Genomic DNA, 23,500 nt, shown 5'->3' with positions numbered 1-23,500 from the left:
CAGCGTGGGGTCTCTGTGCTGGGAGCGGCGGCTGCTGTGCTGTGCTGTGGCGGCTCCTCTTCTGCAGTGTGGGGCCTCTGGTGCTGTGGGGCGGTGGCGGCGGCGTATCTTCATGCAGTCGGGGCTCCTCCGGCATCTCAGCCTGGAAGCCCCGCCGGCAACTCCATCGGTACAATGCGGTCAGGTGGCCTCCGGGAAAATGGCCGCTGCTCAGATTCAGATCTCGTCCCGAGATCTCGGGAGACGAGATCTGAATCTGAGCAGCGGCCATTTTCCCGGAGGCAGCTCAATAGGTGCGATGCGGTGGTCCGGCCGCTGGGGGCTGTGCATGCTCAGATTCAGATCTCGTCCCGAAATCTCGGGACACGAGATCTGAATCTAAGCAGCGGCCATTTTCCCGGAGGCCAGCGCATTACACCGATGGAGTTGCTGGCGGGGCTTCCAGGCTGAGATGCCGGAGGAGCCCCGACTGCATGAAGATACGCCGCCGCCACCGCCCCACAGCACCAGAGGCCCCACACTGCAGAAGAGGAGCCGCCACAGCACAGCACAGCAGCCGCCGCTCCCAGCACAGAGACCCCACGCTGCAGCGCTATGATAAGGTAATGGGGGATACTCACTTTCCTGTGAGACGCCCCCTCGTCGTCATCAGGATCACTCCCCCCCCCCACCCACCATATACACCCGGCGTACAAGGCGATTCCCGGCGTACAAGACGACCCCCGACTTTTAAGAAGATTTTCAGGGGTTAAAAAGTCGTCTTGTACGCCGGAAAATACGGTAATTGAGAAATATTTTTCAGGCACAGTGCAAAGGTCAGAAGGCAAGTTTTACTGTTATGTCTTGCAGGTACCATGACCCACTGGGCGAGCCCATGAAGTGCCAGAACAACAGAACCCCCCCGTAAGTGACCCTATTTTACAAACTACACCTCTCAATGAATTCATGTAGGGATGCAGTGACACCACAGGTGGGTCACAGAATTTTATACCATTTGGCAGTGAAGAAAAAATTATTACATTTTTAGCATCAAAATTTAGTTTTAGCCCCAGATTTTACATTTTCACACAAGTGGGTAAAAGTGGCATCAAAATGTGCCCCACAATTTCTAATAAACGTAGCAATACCCCATTATAGCCATACAGAGAGACTCTGGAGGATCGTAGCGCTATTTGCTTCCTGGAGCGCAGATTTTCCTAGAACAGTTTGCGAACTCCATACCCAGAGCCCCTAATTGCTAGAACAGCAGAATCCCCCCTTAAGTGACCCCATTTTGGAAATTATATCCTTTTGGGAATTTACCTACAAGTGAAGTGCTGATTTTGACTCCATGGGTATTTTCCAGAAACAAGCAGCAATGAATGTTGCCTACTGAAAATTGCAAGCTGACGCTGTAGTGACCAGTATGTTGCAGTCACCAGTATGTTATGCCCAGCCCGTGCTTCTGGAGGCATGCACTCATAAGTTAGGAAGGCTCTAATCGCTTCATAAATGACAAACCTGGATGCTATATGTGGTTTAGGTACACTGTGGGACTCAGATTGGAGGAGGGCATTTGGATTTGGGAGAACAGAATTTGCTGAATTTCTTTTGGCGGGTGAGGAGCCATTTCGCGTTTCCAGAGCCTTTGTACTACCAGTAATGTGGAAGAACTCCTATATTTCCATTAACAGATATTTATCTGAGTGATGACTTGCTTTTTTGTGGATTGAGTTGAAGCTTTCATTGGGAATATTTTACAAAATGCTTGGGATCACAGTTATCTGGTGCTCTGAGCTGAGCACTTACTTTGGGGTTTCCATCTAAAGGCCCCGTCACACATAGCGATTTACCAACGATCACGACCAGCGATACGACCTGGCCGTGATCGTTGGTAAGTCGCTGTATGGTCGCTGGGGAGCTGTCACACAGACAGCTCTCTCCAGCGACCAACGATCAGGGGAACGACTTCAGCATCGTTGAAACTGTCTTCAACGATGCCGAAGTCCCCCTGCAGCACCCGGGTAACCAGGGTAAACATCGGGTTACTAAGCGCAGGGCCGCGCTTAGTAACCCGATGTTTACCCTGGTTACCAAAAAAAACAAACAGTACATACTCACCATCTGATGTCCGTCAGGTCCCTTGCCGTCTGCTTCCTGCTCTGACTGAGTGCCGCCGCCGTACAGTGAGAGCAGAGCGCAGCGGTGACGTCACCGCTATGCTGTACTTTCACTTTCACTTTGCGGCGCTCAGTCAGTGTGGGAAGCAGACGGCAAGGGACCTGACGGACATCAGATGGTGAGTATGTACTGTTTGGTTTTTTTTTACATTTACGCTGGTAACCAGGGTAAACATCGGGTTACTAAGCGCGGCCCTGCGCTTAGTAACCCGATGTTTACCCTGGTTACCAGTGAAGACATCGCTGGATCGGTGTCACACACACCGATTCAGCGATGTCAGCGGGACCTCAACGACCAAAAAACGGCCCAGGCCATTCCGACACGACCAGCGATCTCACAGCAGGGGCTGGGTCGCTGGTACGTGTCACACATAGCGAGATCGCTACTGAGGTCGCTGTTGCGTCACAAAACTTGTGACTCAGCAACGATCTCGCTAGCGATCTCGCTAGCGATCTCGCTATGTGTGACGGGGCCTTAAATCTCCGAGTGACATGATTGAGATAAAAGCCCCGAGGGTCCATTCACTATAATGAGGCAGCAGAGTTACTCTGGACTCTGTATGGCTTCTGTTCAGCGGTGTCCTTCTTTTCAGAAGTGCATAAAAGTGTGGCCGCTGAATCTCAAGCTAAACAGCGTCCATCTGCCTCATTATTGGGAATCTTCCGCCAGAGGTTCCATCTGAATCAAGTATTTCAGAGATTTACAAGGAAGCCCTGTGTAAGCGCTCAACGCAGAGCGCAGGATAAATGTCCGCCGAGCCGTTGGGAGGCAGAATGAGAAAACGAACAGCAGGTGAAGAATTGGTTTTATTTATTTTTTACGCCGTTCCTCATGCAGTATAAGTGATTAGGCGACTTTATTCTTCAGGTCGATGCAAATACAGTGATACCAGATTTATATCGGGTTTCTATGTTTGGCTGTTGTCACACACTAAAAAACGCTTTTTATTGCAAAAAATAGTTTTTGCATCACCACATTTTGAGAACTATAATTTTGCCATATTTTGGTCCACGGAGTCATGTGATGGCTTGTTTTTTGTGGGACGAGTTGATGTTTTTATTGGTACTATTTTCGGGCACATGAAATTTTTTGATCGCTATCTATTCAGATTTTTGTGAGGCAGAACGAAAAAAAACAGCAATTCAGGAATTTCTTTTGGGGGTTATGCTGTTGCATGTGTGATAAAATTGATAAGGCAGTTTTATTCTTCGGGTCAGTACGATTACAGCAATACCTCAGTTATATCTTTGTTTATGTTTTGGCGATTTTATAAAATAAAAACTATTTTATAGAAAAAAAATTATTCTTGCATTGCTTTATTGTGAAAACCATACCTTTTTTATTTTTTGCTGATGGAGCTGTATGATGGCTTGTTTTTTGCGGGACAAATTGACGTTTTCAGTAGTACCATGTTCCTTTATATCCGTCTTTTGATCGTGTTTTATTCCACTTTTTGTTTGGCGGTATGATGATAAAACATTGTTTTTTGCCTTGTTTTTATTTTTTTTATGGTGTTCACTAAAGGGGTTAACCAGTGGGACAATTTCATAGTTCGGGTCACTGTGATGATATGAAATATGTGTATTTTTATTTTATTTTTTTCGTTCAAATATTTATTTAGAGATACAATATCTTTTGATTTTTTTTAATTATTATTATTTTTATATATATATATTTTTACAATTATTTAAAAAATTATTTTACTTTTTTCTAACTTTTTTACTTTGTCCCACTATGAGACAAACATTTTTTGCAGGCTGATCCCTTCTACAGCATGAAGAAGCAGCATCTCCATGGTGCAGAAACTGTCAGCTCTGCACTGACAAAGTTGCTCATCATGCATTGGGCATGATCAGCAAGTTTGATAGGTCTGGTGACCCGGATGTCATCATGATGACCATGTCAACGATCGGGACTCCGCATCACGCTGCTGTCAGCTCTCTGCCGGCTTCCGGAATGCTGCAATTGTGTTACAGGGGTTAAAGTGCCAGGAGTGGTCTGTGACTGCTCCTGGCAGTTAGTGGCCGGGTGTCAGCTGTCAGAATCAGCTGAGACCTGGCAGCGATCACGTGCACACCCCCCGTGTGCGTGGGTGATCACAATGACATAATATTCCGTCCATGGTCAAATAGGCTCAGGTCACATGGAAGGAATATTACGTCCGATGTAAGAAAGGGGTTAAGCAATAGACAAGGAATATTATTTAGCAATTAGATTTTAAAATGGATGTTACTATATGCTGCCACTGAGGAATATTTTTTTGCGGTAAAAACAATTATAGGCTTCTACACAGGAATATTATGTAGCTCCCAAAAAAATGGTTTTGTATATGCTGTTACTGCCTAATATTATTTCCGTCTACAAATAGCTAATTTTTATACTTTGGTAGTGGATGAAACCCTCCCTATTTCACCCTAATCCCACAGTTTGTTCCTAATACTAACTACTGTACAACACAGTGGAAAATAGCAGAGATCTGCAGCATGTACTTGCAATGATGAGAACTCCCAGGTGCCTGCCTTTCACCCTCCCTCCTATTAAATCTCTCCCTACTAAATCCCCACCTGACAAACAAGTAATCTCTTCACAATCTTCAAAGAGCTTAAAAGAGATTTTTGGATTAATTATCGCTCACTATAACCTCCTATCATTCTCCCTACACTCCTTTCACTCTCCCTACGCTGAAACTACGCTCTCCCTACACTATTTCCGACTGCAAAGTGCGCAAGATGGCACTGGCAGCCTTTAAATAGTCCCTATTATGCTGAAAGGCCAGCCAAACACACTAATGCCGCACCAAAGATTGCGCTGGCATTGCTGTGATTGGCAAGCTAGCCCAGCATATTCATTGGCAGCAAATAAGGTGCCAAACATGCTGGGCGGGTCACTCAAGTATAGCAAGGCGAATACCTAATTACTCGCCGAGTAACAAATAGCCCGAATACCGTACTATTAATGCCTGTCCATTTCAATAATATAGTCCTCTTTCCGATCAGGCAGTCCTCAAAAAAAGTATTAACTGTTTCCTCAAATTGTTGACTGGGAATTTCTTCAGTAAGGCCACAGATGTGCAAATTGTTTCATCTATGATGATTTTCTATGTCATCTAAATGTGTTAGTAGGTCTGAAATCTGCATGGTGTGCTCAGACAAAATAAGATGATGTTCTTCCAATTTCTAAGATAAAGATGATGTATCCATCTCTAAATCATCCTATTACCTACTAGGTTGATGTTTTGTTTCACGGAAGCTTTAGCGTGGGTCTGATTTTCTTCTAACTTGCCAACCATGACCTCCAGGTACTGCTTCGTAGGTATGGAGAGTATGTGCTCTCTCCAGTCCCACTCATTGCCCATGGCCTGAGGGAGGGAATCCACTGATGTTGGAGCCACTTGAGCGGCCGAATGTTGGATTCGAGATTGCCACTATCTCCGCGCCTGTGACAGCTCTGACTTTGTGCTGTTTTCTTGCGTGAGAGATGCCATGTTTGATGGCATCTCCTGCAGTGAGGGAGATGGTCTCTGTCACAAATAGTGGGACCTACCTGCCTCCGAAAATGACAGACTTGTGCCTGAGGTAACGGATGACTTTCTTGCCTCCTTCACGGAGGTAGGTAAGGGCAGCAGGTACCCGATAACACAAAGAGTTCAGCAGGAGTTGGTCACAAGTGCATCATTATCACGCCATTGGCAAGCCACTCCCCTACTAGTCTTTTAAAACACAGTTGTGCAGACCTGTGTTTGGGGGACTGTGGTGGTCATCATTCTGTGTTTGAGGGCAGTGGTAGATAACACTTTTGTGGTCATCATTATGTCTTTGGGAGCTGTCAGAGATAATATTGGGGGACTATCATTCCTTATTTGGTGGGTATGGGGATCATATTGTGTTAAGGAAACAGTGAGTGATATCATATTGTGTTGGGGGTTGTGGAGAATCATTCTGTAGGGGTCATAATTCTGTGTTTGGGCTCAGGAAGAGCATTGAAGATGGGTCATGGCTGGGTCTTCCAGCATGAAAATGACCCGAAACACACAGCGAGGGCAACTAAGGAGTGACTCCGTAAGAAGCATTTCAAAGTCCTAGAGTGGCTTAGCCAGCCTCCAGTACTGAAAGCAATAGAAAATCTCTAGAGGGAGCTGAAGCTCAATGTTGCCCAATGACAGGTTCGAAACCTGAAAGATCTGTATGAAGACATGGGCCAAAATCCCTGCTGCAGTGTGTGAAAACTTGGTCAAGAGCTACAGGTACGTCTGACTTCTGTAATTGCAAACAAAAGTTTCTGTACCAAATATTAAGTTGTTTTTCTATTGTATCAAATACTTATTTCATGCAATGAAATGCAAATTAATTATGTAAGAATCATACAATGTGATTTTTGGGGATTTTTTTGTAGATTCTGTCTCTCACAGTTAAAGTGTTCCCATTCTTTGTAGGTGGGAAAACTTGGAAAATCAGCAGTGTATCAAATACTTATTTTCCCCATTGTAATACCTTAGAATTAGTGCTCTTGTTTTTTATATTCTATAACCTCTTAACCTTTAGGAATAAGAAATACAGATACATACTAGCAGATACAGACAGAAGAGGACCCCTATGCAAGAACAGTATATGGGTCCTTAGCAGTCCAATAACTCATCATAATGCACAATTCAACCTTCTTTGAAAGTTGAAATGGGCTCTCTCACCTCTTGTAGCCCTGTACGATTGCACAGGTTGTAGCAATAATATGTCTGCCCCTGCAGACACACCTATATTTGAAAAGTCATAATTCCAAATAAGGAATGGTGGGCTCTTGGCAAAGTTACCTTGATAAGTAGAAATTACATCCATTTGATCTTTGCATACTTGTCTACATTGCAGAGTTCTTTACACAACTGATGGTCCAATACAGAGGTGAGCAGTTCATTTTCACAAGGGGCCACATGAGAGACCGTGACTGTTGTAGAGGGCCGAACCAATAGGATGAAATTAATTCTGCTCAGTATTAATATTAACATATTCTATTATAATTATTATATATAAATATTAATTGTCTAATTTAATATTGAGCAGAATTAAGTATGCTGACATCCTCCTATATACTGTTTGAGCCCACACAAAGCCAAGTCTATAAATCGTATGAGCACACACACAACCCTTATATAACGTAAGAGCCCCCACATAGCATCAGCACGATCAGTATGAGACCCACATAGCCTCCCCATTATCAGCATGAGACCCATATAGCCTCCATATGATCAGCATGAGACCCACATAGCCTCTCCATGATCAGCATAAGACCCACATAGCCTCCCCATGAGGAGCATGAGACCCACATAGCCTCCTTATGATCAGCATGAGACCCACAAAGCCTCCCCATGATCAGCATGAGACCCATATAGCTTCCCCATGAATAGCTGAAGATCTACATAGCCTCCCCATGATCAGCAGGATACCCCAACAGCTTCCCCATGTCTAGCATGAGACCCCACATAGTCTCCCCATGTCCATAGGGAGACCCCACATAGCCTCTCCATGTCCAGCATGACACCCCACATAGCCTCTCCATGTCCTTCATGAGACCCCACATAGCCTCTCCATGTCCAGCATGAGATTCGCATAGCCTCTCCATGATCAGCAAGAGATCTACATAGCCTCCCCATGATCAGCAGGATACACCACATAGCTTCCCCATGTCCAGTATGAGACCCCACATAGTCTCCCCATGTTCATAAGGAGACCCCACATAGCTTCCCCATGTCTAGCATGAGACCCCCACATAGCGTTTCCATGTCCATCATGAGAGCCCACATAGCCTTCCCATGATCAGCAGGAGATCTACATAGCCTTCCCATGATCAGCAGGATACCGCACATAGATTCCCCTTGTCCAGTATGAGACCCCACATAGTCTCCCTATGTTCATAAGGAGACCCAACATAGCTTCCCCATGTCAGCATGAGACCCCACATAGCCTCCTCATGACCAGCATGAGACCCCACATAGCCTCCTCATGACCAGCATGAGACCCACACATAGCCTCCCCATGTCCAGTATGAGACCCCACATAGCCTCCTCGTGTCCAGCATGAGACCCCCACATAGCATCCCCATGTCCAGCATGAGACCCTACATAGCCTCCCCATGTCCAGCATGAGACCCTACATAGCCTCCCGATGTCCAGCATGAGAGTCCCATATTACAAAATGTTACCAAGATATACTGCAGCTGGCTATGAAAAAAACAAGCCAAGTTACAGCTCTGCAAATGAAAAATTGATGCAAAAAATATACACTGCTCAAAAAAATAAAGGGAACACTAAAATCCTACATCCAAGATATCACTGAATGAAATATTACAGTTGTAATTCTTTATCCATTACACAGTGGAATGTGTTGAGAACAATAAAACCTAAAAATGATCAACGTAAATCACAACTAATATCCCACGGAGGTCTGGAGTTGGAATGATGCTCAAAATCAAAGTGGAAAATTAAGTTACAGACTGATCCAACTTCAGTGGAAATGCCTTAAGACAAGGAAATGATGCTCAGTAGTGTGTGTGGCCTCCACGTGCCTATATGACCTCCCTTCAATGACTGGGCATGCTCATGATGAGGTGGTGGATGGTCTCCTGTGGGATCTCCTCCCAGACCTGGACTAAAGCATCCACCAACTCCTGGACAGTCTGTGGTGCAATGTGACATTGTTGGATGGTGCAAGACATGATGTCCCAGATGTGTTCAATCGGATTCAGGTCTGGGGAACCGGCGGGCCAGTCTATAGCTTCAATGCCTTCATCTTGCAGGAATTGCTGACACACTCAAGCCACATGAAGTCTGGCATTGTCCTGCATTAGGAGGAACCCAGTGCCAACCGCACCAGCATATGGTCTCACAAGGGGTCTGAGGATCTCATCTCGGTACCTAATGGCAGTCAGGCTACCTCTGGCGAGCACATGGAGCGTTGTGTGGACCTCCAAAGAAATGCCACCTCACATCATTACTGACCCACTGCCAAATCAGTCATGCTGAAGGATGTTGCAGGCAGCAGATCGCTCTCCACGGCATCTCCAGACTCTGTCAGGTCTGTCACATGTGCTCAGTGTGAACCTGCTTTCATCTGTGAAGAGCACAGGGCGCCAGAGGTGAATTTGCCAATCCTGGTGTCCTGTGGCAAATGCCAAGCATCCTGCACAGTGTTGGTCTGTGAGCACAACCCCCATCTGTGAACGTCGGGCACTCAGACCATCCTCATGGAGTCGGTTTCTAACCGTTTGTGCAGACACATGCACATTTGTGACCTGCTGAAGGTCATTTTGCAGGGCTCTAACAGTGCTCCTCCTGTTCCTCCTTGCACAAAGGCTGAGGTAGCTGTCCTGCTGCTGGGTTGTTGCCCTCCTACGGCCCCCTCCACATCTCCTGGTGTACTGGCCTGTCTCCTGGTAGTGCTTCCAGCCTCTGGACACTAGGCTGACAGACACAGCAAACCTTCTTGCCACAGCTTGCATTGATGTGCCATCCTGGATGAGCTGCATTACCTGAGCCACGTGTGAGTTGTAGAGTCCATCTTATTTTAACACGAGTGTGAAAGCACAACCAACATTCAAAACTGACCAAAACATCAGCCAGAAAGCATTGGTACTGAGATGTGGTCTGTGGTCCCCACCTGCAGAACCACTCCTTTATTGAGGGTGTCTTGACAATTGCCAATAATTTCCATCTGTTGTCTATTCCATTTGCACAACAGCATGTTAAAATGATTGTCAAAAAGTGTTGCTTCCTAACTGGACAGTTTGATTTCACAGAAGTTTGATTTACTTGGAGTTATATTCTGTTGTTTAAGTGTTCCCTTTATTTTTTTGAGCAGTGTATATTTTGGTTCAAAAGTGATTTTCTTGTGCATAAATAATAAAATAAAACAGAAAACCTGGGCCAGCACACTTGTTGGTATAAACCCTTTGGGCTGTGAATCTTGTCTATTTAGCTTTCCACAGGCAGGTGTAAAATAATCAGGCCCAGGTCCTTTGTTGCCCCCATATATTTTGAGGATTGGATATTACTGTAAGCGTATCAACCCGTACTGTAACATTTTATCATTATTTATCCCATAAGGTGCATGCCGTAATTTAAAAAAAATATGAAAATAAAACCAGAATTGCTGATTTTGTATTATACGGACTGTTAAGAAAAATGAAATAAAAAGTGATTAAAAAATATGTACCCAAAAATGGCTTCAATGGAAACATTAGCTTGTCTCTTCAAATAATTGTGTCACATAGATTTGTCATTAGTAAAATAACAACGTTATAGATCTCAGAATATAGCGAATCCACCAAAAATACTTTCTTAAAACAATTGATTCTTTTGTGTGAGTAGTTAAACATAAAAAAAATATATAAATTGTGAATAGTCATTAATGTTTCGACCTGCATCATAAGGTTAATATGACAGTTAAACAGAGTGAACAGTTTGAAACCTCCAATTGTTGTTTCTTATGTAAATTCCACCTCCAAAAAAGTGTAATAAAAAGTAGTATGTACCAGAGAATGGTAGCACTGAAAACTATCAGTTTAAAAATGGACAATTCTCTAGCCTGACAGAGCGTTAAAGGCAATCTGATGCCAGGTTTTTGCTATCCCATCTGGAAACAGCATAATGTAGAAGGAGAAACTCTAATTCCAGTGCTGTATCACTTATTTGGCTTCTCGTTGCAGTTTTGACAAAATCACTGTTTTATCTGCCGCAGATCTAGCAGTTCTCTGAATGCTGAGCTCTGTATAACCCCGCCCACACTCCTGATTGGCAGCTATCTGTGTACACTGTGCATAGGCAGAAAGCTGCCAATTAGTGCTGGTGGAGGGGGGATAATTAGAACCCATGAATATGGACTGCTACATGGCAGCAGATTTACAAGTCTTCTAGGGATAATCTCCTGCTAATTAATCTGCGATTTTATGAAAACTGCAGCAAGCAGCCCAGTAAACGATACATTGCTGGATTCAGGGTTTATGTGCCTACATTATGCTACTCTTAGATCAGGAGACAAAAACCTAGTGACAGATTCCCTTTAAAAGACAAGTAAAACATCACAGATGCTGCTGCTATAAAACCAAATGTAGTTATTACAAAGTCCTAAAGTGCAAACACTTGTTTATGTAGCACATTCAATTCAGAGTGACACCCCTATGTGTCATAGGCTATTGGGAGAAAACTCCCTTCACAGACAGTACAAATAATGAATAATGATGTAGCACAATGGTATTGTAAAAATGCCACATAGTGAGAATTTCACCCAGAAAGTAACCCTAGCTCTTCCCTTTGCCTCATACATGGGTGCAACCATTAAATAACAAGTGCATGCATCATATTACGACAAGCAGCATACTGAGAACTTCACAGCCAAGTGAAAACTAATTTACTCTCAATCAGACATATATGCATAGGTTCGCCAGATATGTTTGAGCACATAAACAGTCTCTCCTCTTGGCAAACCAGAATGACTATGGCTCTGGAGCAACAAGCAGGAATATCTCACCTGAAAGTTGTCAATGAAGCCATCTCTATTGGTGATTTGTATCAGCAGCATGAATAATGACATTTGCTCAAAGAAGGCAATAAAGGCTTAAAATTACATTTACTGATGTGCATATTTAAAGGGGTTGTCCAGTAAAAATAAGTTACAACTTAGTCATAGGATAACTGATAACTTACTGATCGGTGAGGGTCTGAGCGCTGGGACCTGCACTGATCTGCAGAATCGGGAATGTTTATCCCATTACAGGATGGAAGGGCAGGTCAGATGCCGCTCCACTCTAATTATATATACTATACTGGCAAGTGGTCTGGATCCCAGCTCCGTGCTGCAAATTTTACAATGCATTGTGGTAATTATTATTTTATACATGGTCCAAGGTGCAATGATCTACCATACTGTAAATGCAGAAAAATGTAAAACCACAGTACTAATATGCATACTTCCTCTACAAAAAAAATACAAATCTTTCAATTGTAGTTCTGTCACCTAAAGGAGGTTTCAGAAGGGTCGTGTTTTACAAACATGCTATATAAATTAGGATAAAAAAAAGAATGTATTATAATGCCAAAAATGCCCCACATATTTTCCTGATGTTTATCCTTGCCAAATATGTGCCACATTCAGATGTTGCTAATTTGCAACATAATCAATCTTCTACTTGGGTGTCCATGTTTAGCTATTTGGTAATCTCAGTGCTGAGGAGTAAAGACAAAGAAGCCGTTTCAATTAAATATTTGTAAAAAATAAGTAAATCGTAAATCAATATAGGTGGCAAGAAGTATTCATTTTGACAGATGCACGGATGCAACTGTGCAGAGAATGAGGAGACAGTGGAATTTAACCAACAACTATTTATTTGATTAACACCAGTGTATAGGTGCTTAGTGCCTACGGTACAATGAATTACAGTAAGTTAAGAACATGGTAATATAGCTATGGCAGGGTATTTATACAATATTATTTGCATGCTGTATTTACAACTAAATAACGTCTTTCTCCTAATTCCCTGACCTAGAATGTGTCACTATCACTAATGGGCCCATTGCCAACCCCACTCTTCAAGCAATATGAAGTGCTGTACAGGCCCCAACGAAAGTCTATGTTACTCCCCATTATGATGCAAGTCCTGTATAGATAGGTCACTTGGCAAACCCAACACACTGGCTGCCTCTTTTTCCTGAAGCACGGCCTGATCCTTTTTTACCTCCTTTTGCACGTTTGCACCATGAGGTTGCGGCTCATACAAATGTCTCTCTCCGGCAGCCCAATCGCCACACACTTTTCTGGCTCTGCTCACATGACTCAGATCACCCATCTTGAGTCTCATCTTTGGGTCTGGTCTCTTAGGTCTTCACTCAGGTCTGGTCTCTTGAGTCTTCACTCAGGCCTGGTCTCTCAGTTCTTCACTCGGGTCTGGGCTCTTATAATGGTGGTCATAAGCCAACTCCGCTGCTCATAAGACTCTCCTGCTACAGGTCCAAGCACCAAATTTTCCCCTACTTGGCCTTCCTGGGCCTTTAATAATTATTAACTGCACCACAGCTGTCACTTGACCTGGCGTCTCCTTCAATCTCATCCATCAGGGAATGTGCATTTCGCTCTTCAGTTCCTACTAATGTAGTTCTCTCTGCCTTCTCCTTTCTTATCATCTTTGGTTAGCAGATGGCGATATTCATTTGCAGAAATTTGGTTTAGGCATTACTATGTGTCTGTTCTCACTCATTTGTCCCCTTACATTCCACCCTTCTTTAAACTCGCCAGTGGCAAGAGAGATCACTTCTAACCTCATATGCCCCTTAAGGGCAGTCCCAGCATTGTTAATATCCAAGTGCACTCCTGCATTTCTCGCACATTGTATTGCCATATGATATCCTCTTTGGCGTACCCCCTGGGTGGGGCACATGGAATGGCATGCTATGAAGCCCCTCTTGGGTCATTCCTTCGGGGGTATTCAGGCCTTCTGATACTCCTCTCGTAGGTTTAGCACTTGTCCCCTTCTCAGAATCAGCCCAGGGTGGTGAAATTGCCTCTTTGAGCACTGCAGGTACAACCCACCATTCTTACTCATCATCCGAGAAACCTTCTTTATGCAGAACTCCTCTGCTCTTTCGGGGTTTCAGTTACTCACATTCAGACACACAGGGACAGAACATGTTGCAGTGCAGGCAGCCCCGGGAGTGTCTCCCTGCATCACAGCGCAGCGCCCACAGCGTCCGTGGCATCAGCGTTCTTCAGCGCCTCCCACCTTGCGAGTACCTCGCTTTTCCAGAGCGCTTCATACCTCTCCGCATGTTCCTAGGCGCCGCTGCGCTCCTGTTCCCTGGCTAGCAGTTTACCCAGAGTGTGACTTGCACACACCACCTATGGTCTCCAGCATTCACAACTGTATCTGATGAAGGTCTCATTTGTATAGACCGAAAACGTTTATATGTTGAGCTGGATGCACCAAAATAAAATTTAATTCTGAATTCTGCAACGAATTTCTCCTGAGTGCCAAGTAATTTTCAGTTACATTTGACGGGTTGGATTCCTAACTTGTGCACCTCCCAAGAAACCCTGAGTGCCGTGGTCACCATTTTCCATATGTTGCAGTGCAGCACACTTCTTGTGCTTTTTTTTCCCTTCAGGTCGAACTTGAAACACTGGATTCATGGGGCGAACTCTTCTAGTTACTCGGTGGGGAATCACCTCCCATCTGTAATCCAATTTGTCCCTGGGGTGCTTTGGTCATATTAGCACTCGATCTTGACCCATAAGAACATTGCACCAGGATGAGTACGTCCAACTAACTGCAAGAAGATCAGCATCAATTGGCTCAACTCTTGGAATTTTTTTCAATGAGGGGCTTCAGCATCTGAAATTGATGCTGCTTTTCTTGCACTCATCCTGGTGCACTCTTCTTATGGGTCAAGTACTAGCTCAGTTATTTTGCTGCTGTTACGGCCAAACAGCAGTGTGTAAAGCTGTGGAGATATGGGGGGTCAGTGGGTGCCCTAGTCCGCTAGCCGAAACTGCATGGACCAGGGGTCATCCCACCGAATGCCAGGTCTTCTTTTACCATGGACATAATACTACTCAGACAACACAGGGTGAGGCCGGCCTCACACTGGGCGTAAGACAATACGCCACGTATTATACGTCCGTACTACGGCCGTAATACGGAGAAATGTTCCCAAAATATTGATCCGTAGTCAGGGTGTGTCAGCGTATTTTGCGCATGGCATCCTCCGTATGTAATCCGTATGGCATCCGTACTGCGAGATTTTCGCGCAGGCTTGCAAAACCGACATCTAATGGATTTATGTGCTCAAATGTTCGGGAAAACATATATACAGTATATATATATATATGTTATTGAGACACATATATATATATTCTGTATTTAGATTTCATTCAGCGCGATATGTGTTAAAAGCCGGTAATTCAATTACCGGCTTCTCATTTCTCCTGCACAAACCCGACATGATATGAGACATGGTTTACATACAGTAAACCATCTCATATCCCCTTTTTTTTTTGCATATTCCACACTACTGATGTTAGTAGTGTGTATGTGCAAAATTTCAGCGCTGTAGCTGCTGAAATAAAGGGTTAAATGGCGGAAAAAATTGGCGTGGGCTCCCGCGCAATTTTCTCCGCCAGAATGGTAAAGCCAGTGACCGAGGGCAGATATTAATAGCCAGGAGAGGGTCCATGGTTATTGGCCCCCCCGTGGCTACAAACATCTGCCCCCAGCCACCCCAGAAAAGGCACATCTGGAAGATGCGCCTATTCTGGCACTTGGCCACTCTCTTCCCACTCCCTGTAGCGGTGGGATATGGGGTAATGAAGGGTTAATGCCACCTTGCTATTGGAAGGTGACATTAAGCCAGATTAATAATGGAGAGGCGTCAATTATGACACCTATCCATTATTAATCCAATTGTTTGAAAGGGTTAAAAAACACACACACACATGATTTAAAAGTATTTTAATGAAATAAACACAGCGGTTGTTGTAATAATTTATTGTTCTCTCAATCCATCAGGAACACCCTCGCTTGGAAAAATAATAAACGCACAAGATACATACCTTCTGGTGAACCGTCTCGTCCCACGAAGTAATCCATCTGAAGGGGTTAACTAATATTACAGGCAGGAGCCCTGCTAAATGCAGCGGTGTGCTCCGTGCTTGTAATTCCCCGGCGAATGAATGAAATGTAGGTCATTGACCTACATTTCCTTCAGTCGCGGTGAGGCGCCCTCTGCTGGATGTTCTCATGAACTGCAGCCTGGGAACTTTTTCCCACGCTCCAGGTCATATGAGGACATCCAGCAGGGGGCGCATCACCGCGACTGAGGGAAATGTAGGTCAATGACCTACATTTCATTCATTCGCCGGGGAATTACAAGCACGGAGCACACCGCTGCATTTAGCAGGGCTCCTGCCTGTAATATTAGTTAACCCCTTCAGATGGATTACTTCGTGGGACGAGACGGTTCACCAGAAGGTATGTATCTTGTGCGTTTATTATTTTTCCAAGCGAGGGTGTTCCTGATGGATTGAGAGAACAATAAATTATTACAACAACCGCTGTGTTTATTTCATTAAAATACTTTTAAATCATGTGTGTGTGTGTTTTTTAACCCTTTCAAACAATTGGATTAATAATGGATAGGTGTCATAATTGACGCCTCTCCATTATTAATCTGGCTTAATGTCACCTTCCAATAGCAAGGTGGCATTAACCCTTCATTACCCCATATCCCACCGCTACAGGGAGTGGGAAGAGAGTGGCCAAGTGCCAGAATAGGCGCATCTTCCAGATGTGCCTTTTCTGGGGTGGCTGGGGGCAGATGTTTGTAGCCAGGGGGGGCCAATAACCATGGACCCTCTCCTGGCTATTAATATCTGCCCTCAGTCACTGGCTTTACCGCTCTGGCGGAGAAAATTGCGCGGGAGCCCACGCCAATTTTTTCCGCCATTTAACCCTTTATTTCAGCAGCTACAGCGCTGAAATTTTGCACATACACACTACTAACATTAGTAGTGTGGAATATGCAAAAAAAAGGGGATATGAGATGGTTTACTGTATGTAAACCATGTCTCATATCCTGTCGGGTTTGTGCAGGAGAAATGAAAAGCCGGCAATTGAATTACCGACTTTTCACTAACACCGCTGCGTATTTCTCGCAAGTCACACTGCTGGTCAGTGTGGAATCCGTATTTTTCTCGCCCCCATAGACTTTCATTGGCGATTTTTTTGCGCAATACGGTGACAAACGCAGCATGCTGCGATTTTGTACGGCCGTAGAAAGCCGTATAATACTGAACCGTAATATACGGCTAATAGGAGCAGCCCCATTGAGAATAATTGTGCAGTTTATTTTGCGAGTTTTACGGACATAGTTTATGCGCTCATACGTCCGTAAAACTCGCTAGTGTGAGGCCGGCCTGAGTGTGAGAAAGTGTCAATATTTTATTGAGCCACAAAATAGACAAATAACACATAGAATAGTCCCAACAAAATACCCAAGATGGTGCAAAATTACAGAGTCTCACCCTTTCACTGACTCGTCGGGATAAGAGCACCTGTGACTTCAGACCTTCCAGGGCTGAGTATCCCCACCTATGGCACACAGGTGAATAGGCGAGGCAGGTAGGAAGCCTCCTTATGGGTACTAGACCCATGAGATAGTAGCTCCTTTCTGGACACCAAGTGACACTGTGGCACAAGGTTGTACCATTTACAAAAGGGGAAACTTGATATAGAAGGGTTAAGATTTTTCCTATCTGTTCTAGATTTTGTTTTTAATAATACACAGCCTTATAGTCTCAGTCAAGGATTTTATACTTCTTATCTCATATGCAATGTTTTTAAGATTCTGCAAAACCTTGTTATGGGTACAAGGTAAATAAAGTCATCATGACCTGGGTAACAGGTTAACAGGGGGCTACATGTAATACATTGAGTTACAGTTGTGCTCAAAAGTTTAGATACTCTGGCAGAATTTTTGCTTTCTTGGCCTTTTTTCAGAGAATATGAATGATAATTCCAAAACTTTTTCTCCACTCATGGTTAGAGGTTGGATGAAGCCATTTATTGTCAAACTACTGTGTTTTCTCTTTTGAAATCATAATAACAACCCAAAACATCCAAATGACTCGGATCAAAAGTATACATACCCAATTTCTTAATACCATGTATTCCCCCCTCTAACATCAATGACAGCTTGAAGTCTATGGTGGAAGTTGTGGATGAGGGTCTTTATTTTTTGAGATTGTAAAGCTGCCCACTTTTCTTGGCAAAAAGCCCCAGGTCCTGTAAATTTCTGGGCTGTATAGCATGAACTGTGCTCTTAACCCCTTCATGACCTTGGGATTTTCCGTTTTTCCGTGTTCGTTTTTCACTCCCCTCCTTCCCAGAGCCATAACTTTTTTATTTTTCCGTCAATTTGGCCATGTGAGGGCTTATTTTTTGCGGGACGAGTTGTACTTTTGAACGACATCATTGGTTTTAGCATGTTGTGTACTAGAAAATGGGAAAAAAATTCCAAGTGTGATGAAATTGCAAAAAAAGTGCAATCTCACTAGTTTTTTGTTTGGCTTTTTTGCTAGGTTCACTAAATGCTAAAACTGACCTGCCATTATGATTCTCCAGGTCAGTACGAGTTCATATACACCTAACATGTCTAGGTTATTTTTTACCTAAGTGGTGAAAAAAATTTCCAAAGTTTGCTAAAAAAAATAAAATAAAAAAAAAAAATCGCGCCATTTTCAGATACTCGTAGCGTCTCCATTTTTCATGATCTGGGGTCGGTTGAGGGCTTATTTTTTGCGTGCCAAGCTGACGTTTTTAATTATAGCATTTTGGTACAGATATGTTCTTTTGATCACCCGTTATTGCATTTTAATGCAATGTCGCAGCAACCAAAAAAACGTAATTCTGGCGTTTCAAATTTTTTTTCTCGCTACGCCGTTTAGCGATCAGGTTAATGCTTTTTTTTTATTGATAGATCGGGCAATTCTGAATGCGGCGATACCAAATATGTGTAGGTGTGATTTTTTTTTTATTGATTTATTTTGATTGGGGCGAAAGGGGGGTGATTTAAACTTTTATATTTTTTTTATTTTTTTCACATTTTTTTTAAACTTTTTTCTTTACTTTTTCCATGCTTCAATAGCCTCCATGGGAGGCTAGAAGCAGGCACAGTACGATCTGCTCTGCTACATAGCAGCGATCTGCTGTTCGCTGCTATGTAGCAGAAAATCAGGTGTGCTGTGAGCGTCGACCACAGGGTGGCGCTCACAGCTGCCGGAGATCAGTAACCATAGCGGTCTCAAGAACCTCTATGGTTACTATACTGAAGCATCGCCGACCTCCGATCATGTGACGGGGTCGGCGATGCCATCATTTACGGCCACCCGGCCGGATGCGGTAGTTAAATGCCGCTGTCTGCGTTTGACAGCTGCATTTAACTAGTTAATAGGCGCGGGCGGATCGCGATTCTGCCCGCGCCTATTACGGGCACATGTCAGCTGTTCAAAACAGCTGACATGTCCCGGCTTCTGACGGCTTCTGACCTCGGACGTACTATCCCGTCCGAGGTCAGAAAGGGGTTACGATCTCCCCAGAGTGGCTCAATGATATTTGAGGTGAGGAAAATGAGATGGCCACTCCAGAACCTTCACTTTGTTCTGCTGTAGAAAATGACAGATTGACTTGGCCTTGTGTTTTGGATTGTTGTCATGTTGGAACGTCTAAGTACTAGTGATGAGCGAATATACTCGTTACTCGAGATTTCTCGAGCATGCTCGGGGGTCCTTCGAGTATTCTTTAGTGCTCGGAGATTTAGTTTTTCTTGCCGCAGCTGAATGATTTACATCTGCTAGCCAGCATAAGAACATGTGAGGGTTGCCTGGTTGCTAGGGAATCCCCACATGTACTTATGCTGGCTAACAGATGTAAATCATTCAGCTGCGGCAATAAAAACTAAATCTCCGAGCACTAAAGAATACTCAGAGGACCCAAGAGCATGCTCGAGAAATCTTGAGTAACGAGTATATTCGCTCATCACTACTAAGTACGTCCCATTCGTAACTTCCGGGCTGATGAATTTGCCTTCAGTATTTGCTGATTACGTGCTGCATTCATCTTTCCTTTAACTTTGATAAAGTTTCCAGTGCCTTTGTAGCTCACACATCCCCAAAACATCTGCAATCCACCTCCATGCTTTACAGTAGGTTTCATCATAGGCCTTGCTGAATGTAACGTTGATGGCTGTGCCCAAAAAGTTCAATTTTCACTCCAAATTAACTTGTTCCAGATGTTTTGAGGCTTGTCTCTGTGCTGTTTTCCATATTGTAGGTGAGATACTTTGTGGCATTTGCGCAGTAATGGCTTTCTTCTGGCAATTCGTCCATGCAGCCCATTTTTCTTCAAGTGCCTCCTTATTGTGCATCTTGAAACAGCCACACCGCTAGTTTTCAGAGAGTCTTGTATTTTAGCTGCTGTTATTTGTGGATTTTTCTTTACATCTCGAACAATTTTCCTGGCAGTTGTGGATGACATTTTTGTTGTTCTGTCTGAGCGTGGTTTTGTTTTTACAGAGCCCCTGATTTTCCATTTGTTAATCACAGTTTGAACGCTGCTGACTAGCATTATCAATTTCTAGGATATCGATTTGTATCCCTTTCCTGTTTTATACAGTTCAACTACCTTTTCCCATTGATTCATTGACAATTCTTTTGCTTTCCCCATGACTCACAATCCAGAAACGTCAGTGGCTGCATGAAAAATGCAAGAGTCTGTCTGGATCCCAGAAACTCACTCAGCTTTTATGCACACACACTAATTATAAGAAAACAGGTCTCAGATGAGAATGTTACCTTTAGTGGCCATTCAAATCCATTTGTGTCAACTTCTGTGCATGTTATCACGCCAAAATCATCAGGGTATGTAAACTTTTGACCAGTGTCATTTGGATGTTTTGGGAGTAAACGTTTTAGTGTTATTATTTATATTCTCTGAAAAAAGGCCAAGAAAGCGAAAATTCTGCTGGGGTATGTAAACTTTTGAGCCCAACTGTACATTGCTGTAAATGGTATAAGAGACAGCATTCTTGTGTGAATAAACAGAAATTGACTTGCTCACAACAAGTGTGCATTCTATTGTCCGAGCACTCGTTATTTGAGGGCCTTATCTCTTAATTTGGCCTTACTGGTGATCCGACATATCTGACTTTGGGTCAGAACAAAAACAGCTACAACAGTCACAACCTGACTCCTCTGAACATTTCCATGGAGCCAGGTGACTGATGGGTCCCAATCCTGGCTTTCTCAAACATATCCATAGGGCTTAGGTGACCGTTGGGTCCAAATTATGACTATTCCAAATGTATCCATGGGTTCAGTGATGGTCAATGGAGCATATCTGTATTCTTTCATCTGGTGCCGTGGTTCCCTAAGCTGGCATCCTGTAGAATGTCAAATCTGTGTCCCTCGTGATGAAGCCATGATCTGCCAGCTATCCTGTAGAGTGATCCTGGCTGTGGTTTTCTAAAAAGTGTCTGTTTCTTTAGATCTCTTGGGATATTTGGATGTATATTATTACAGAAGCAAATCCCTTTTTATAGTTTACAACTGTTCTACAAGCCATCATTCACGGGTCAAGGGGAAGGGATGATGAGATTAACTCGCATTATTTGATTATTTATAGTTTAACCTTCAATTTTTGCAAGTCAACAAACTGCATTGCCTGGTATAATGTGTTATCAATAGTGTTGAGCGATACCGTCCGATACTTGAAAGTATCGGTATCGGAAAGTATCGGCCGATACCGGCAAAATATCGGATCCAATCCGATACCGATACCCGATACCAATACAAGTCAATGGGACTCAGGTATCGGACGGTATCCCTGATGGTTCTCAGGGTCTGAAGGAGAGGAAACTCTCCTTCAGGCCCTGGGAACCATATAAATGTGTAAAATAAAGAATTAAAATAAAAAATATCGCTATACTCACCTGTCCGACGCAGCCGGGACCTCGGCGATTGTAAGCGGCAGCGTTGTTTCTTTAAAATTCGCGCTTTTACTTGCTTACGTGAATTCCCGGCTTCTGATTGGTCAGGGCGGCCATGTTGCCGGGACTCGGACCAATCACAGCAAGCCGTGACGAAATTACGTCACGGCTTGCTGTGATTGGTCCGCGTCCCGGCAATATGGCGCCGTGACCAATCACAAGCCGTGACGTCACGGGAGGCTGGACACGCGCGCTTTTCAAAATAAGCGCGTGTCCAGCCTCCCGTGACGTCACGGCTTGTGATTGGTTAATGGCGGCCATGTTCCTGGGACGCGGACCAATCACAGCAAGCCGTGACGTAATTTCGTCACGGCTTGCTGTGATTGGTCCGCATCCCGGCAATATGGCGCCGTGACCAATCACAAGCCGTGACGTCACGGGAGGCTGGACACGCGCGCTTTTCAAAATAAGCGCGTGTCCAGCCTCCCGTGACGTCACGGCTTGTGATTGGTTAATGGCGGCCATGTTGCCGTGACGCGGACCAATCACAGCAAGCCGTGACGTAATTTCGTCACGGCTTGCTGTGATTGGTCCGCGTCCCGGCAACATGGCCGCCCTGACCAATCAGAAGCCGGGAATTCACGTAAGCAAGTAAAAGCGCGAATTTTAAACAAACAACGCTGCCGGTTCCTTCGCTGAGGTCCCGGCTGCGTCGGACAGGTGAGTATAGCGATTTTTTTTATTTTAATTCTTTCTTTTACACCTTTTTACATTAATGTTGTTTCGATACCGATATCCGATATTACAAAAATATCGGATCTCGGTATCGGAAATTCCGATACAGCAAGTATCGGCCGATACCCGATACTTGCAGCATCGGAATGCTCAACACTAGTTATCAACATAACAAACATTATTGTTGATTGACCCTGCTTCCCTGTTTTGTAAACAGTACAATAAACTGTATGAGCTGACATAAGAGGTAAATAACAACCATTCATCAATTTACAAATATCAATTCAACCTACAAGAAGAGTCAACATAAAGATAATAGTCTATGCCTCCTGGCTTACTGAAAATAGATGTCTGGATAATTAAGATTTAATGCTGTGTCATCACATTGCTCCCCACTCTTAATTAGCCAGATGTGATTATTACGATCATCCACCACTTATCGGGGACAGTCCATCAGCGTGTCTTTAACCCCTTTCCGACGTTGGGCATAATAGTACACCCATGTCAGACTCCCCCTATTTGATGCAGGCTCCGGTGCTGAGCCCGCACCTTTCAAGGCACATGTCAGCTGATCTATACAGCTGCCATGTGCCTGCAACAGCTGTGAGTGGAATCGTGATCCACCCGTGGATGTTAACTAGTTAAATGCAGCTGTCAATCTCTGAAAACAGCATTTAACTCTCACCCATCAGTCATGATGGGGTGCAGAATGTACATTAATTTGAAAAAATGAACTTTTTTGAATTTGCCAAATGACTGCAATGAAACAAAGAGTGAAAAATTTAAAGGGATCTGAATACTTTTTGTACCCACAGTGTATGACAGTCCTGATAACAGTGTGAAATGGCCCTGCTCCTCCTGCTCCTCTTACTCCTGTCCCACCACCTCATCCATCATGGCCTGAATTGTTTTTTCCTGCAGGTATATAAGTGGTATAGTAACTAGGGTTGAGCGACTTTTATTTTTATAGGATCGGGTCGGGTTTCACGAAACCCGACTTTCTCAAAAGTCGGGTCGAGTGAAATCAGCCGATCCTATAAAAAAGTCGGGGTCGGCCGAAACGCGAAACCCAATGCAGTGCAATGGGATACT

The 23,500-nt window shown here is 44.0% G+C and overlaps 1 long non-coding RNA gene across 6 annotated transcripts in view; it reads left to right on the top strand.

Moving 5' to 3' along the window:
- LOC143764373 (uncharacterized) overlaps positions 1-23,500 on the top strand; it is a 238,255-nt gene that overhangs the window by 71,189 nt on the left and 143,566 nt on the right. For all 6 annotated transcript variants that reach the window (XR_013213177.1, XR_013213172.1, XR_013213169.1 and 3 more), the window contains one exon: positions 850-903. This is a non-coding gene — a long non-coding RNA (uncharacterized LOC143764373). The remainder of the gene's footprint in view (positions 1-849; positions 904-23,500) is intronic.

This window comes from Ranitomeya variabilis, chromosome 1 (genome assembly GCF_051348905.1).
Source record: "Ranitomeya variabilis isolate aRanVar5 chromosome 1, aRanVar5.hap1, whole genome shotgun sequence".
NCBI classification, from domain to species: Eukaryota; Metazoa; Chordata; class Amphibia; order Anura; family Dendrobatidae; genus Ranitomeya; species Ranitomeya variabilis.
This window is presented reverse-complemented; position numbering and strand designations above follow the sequence as displayed.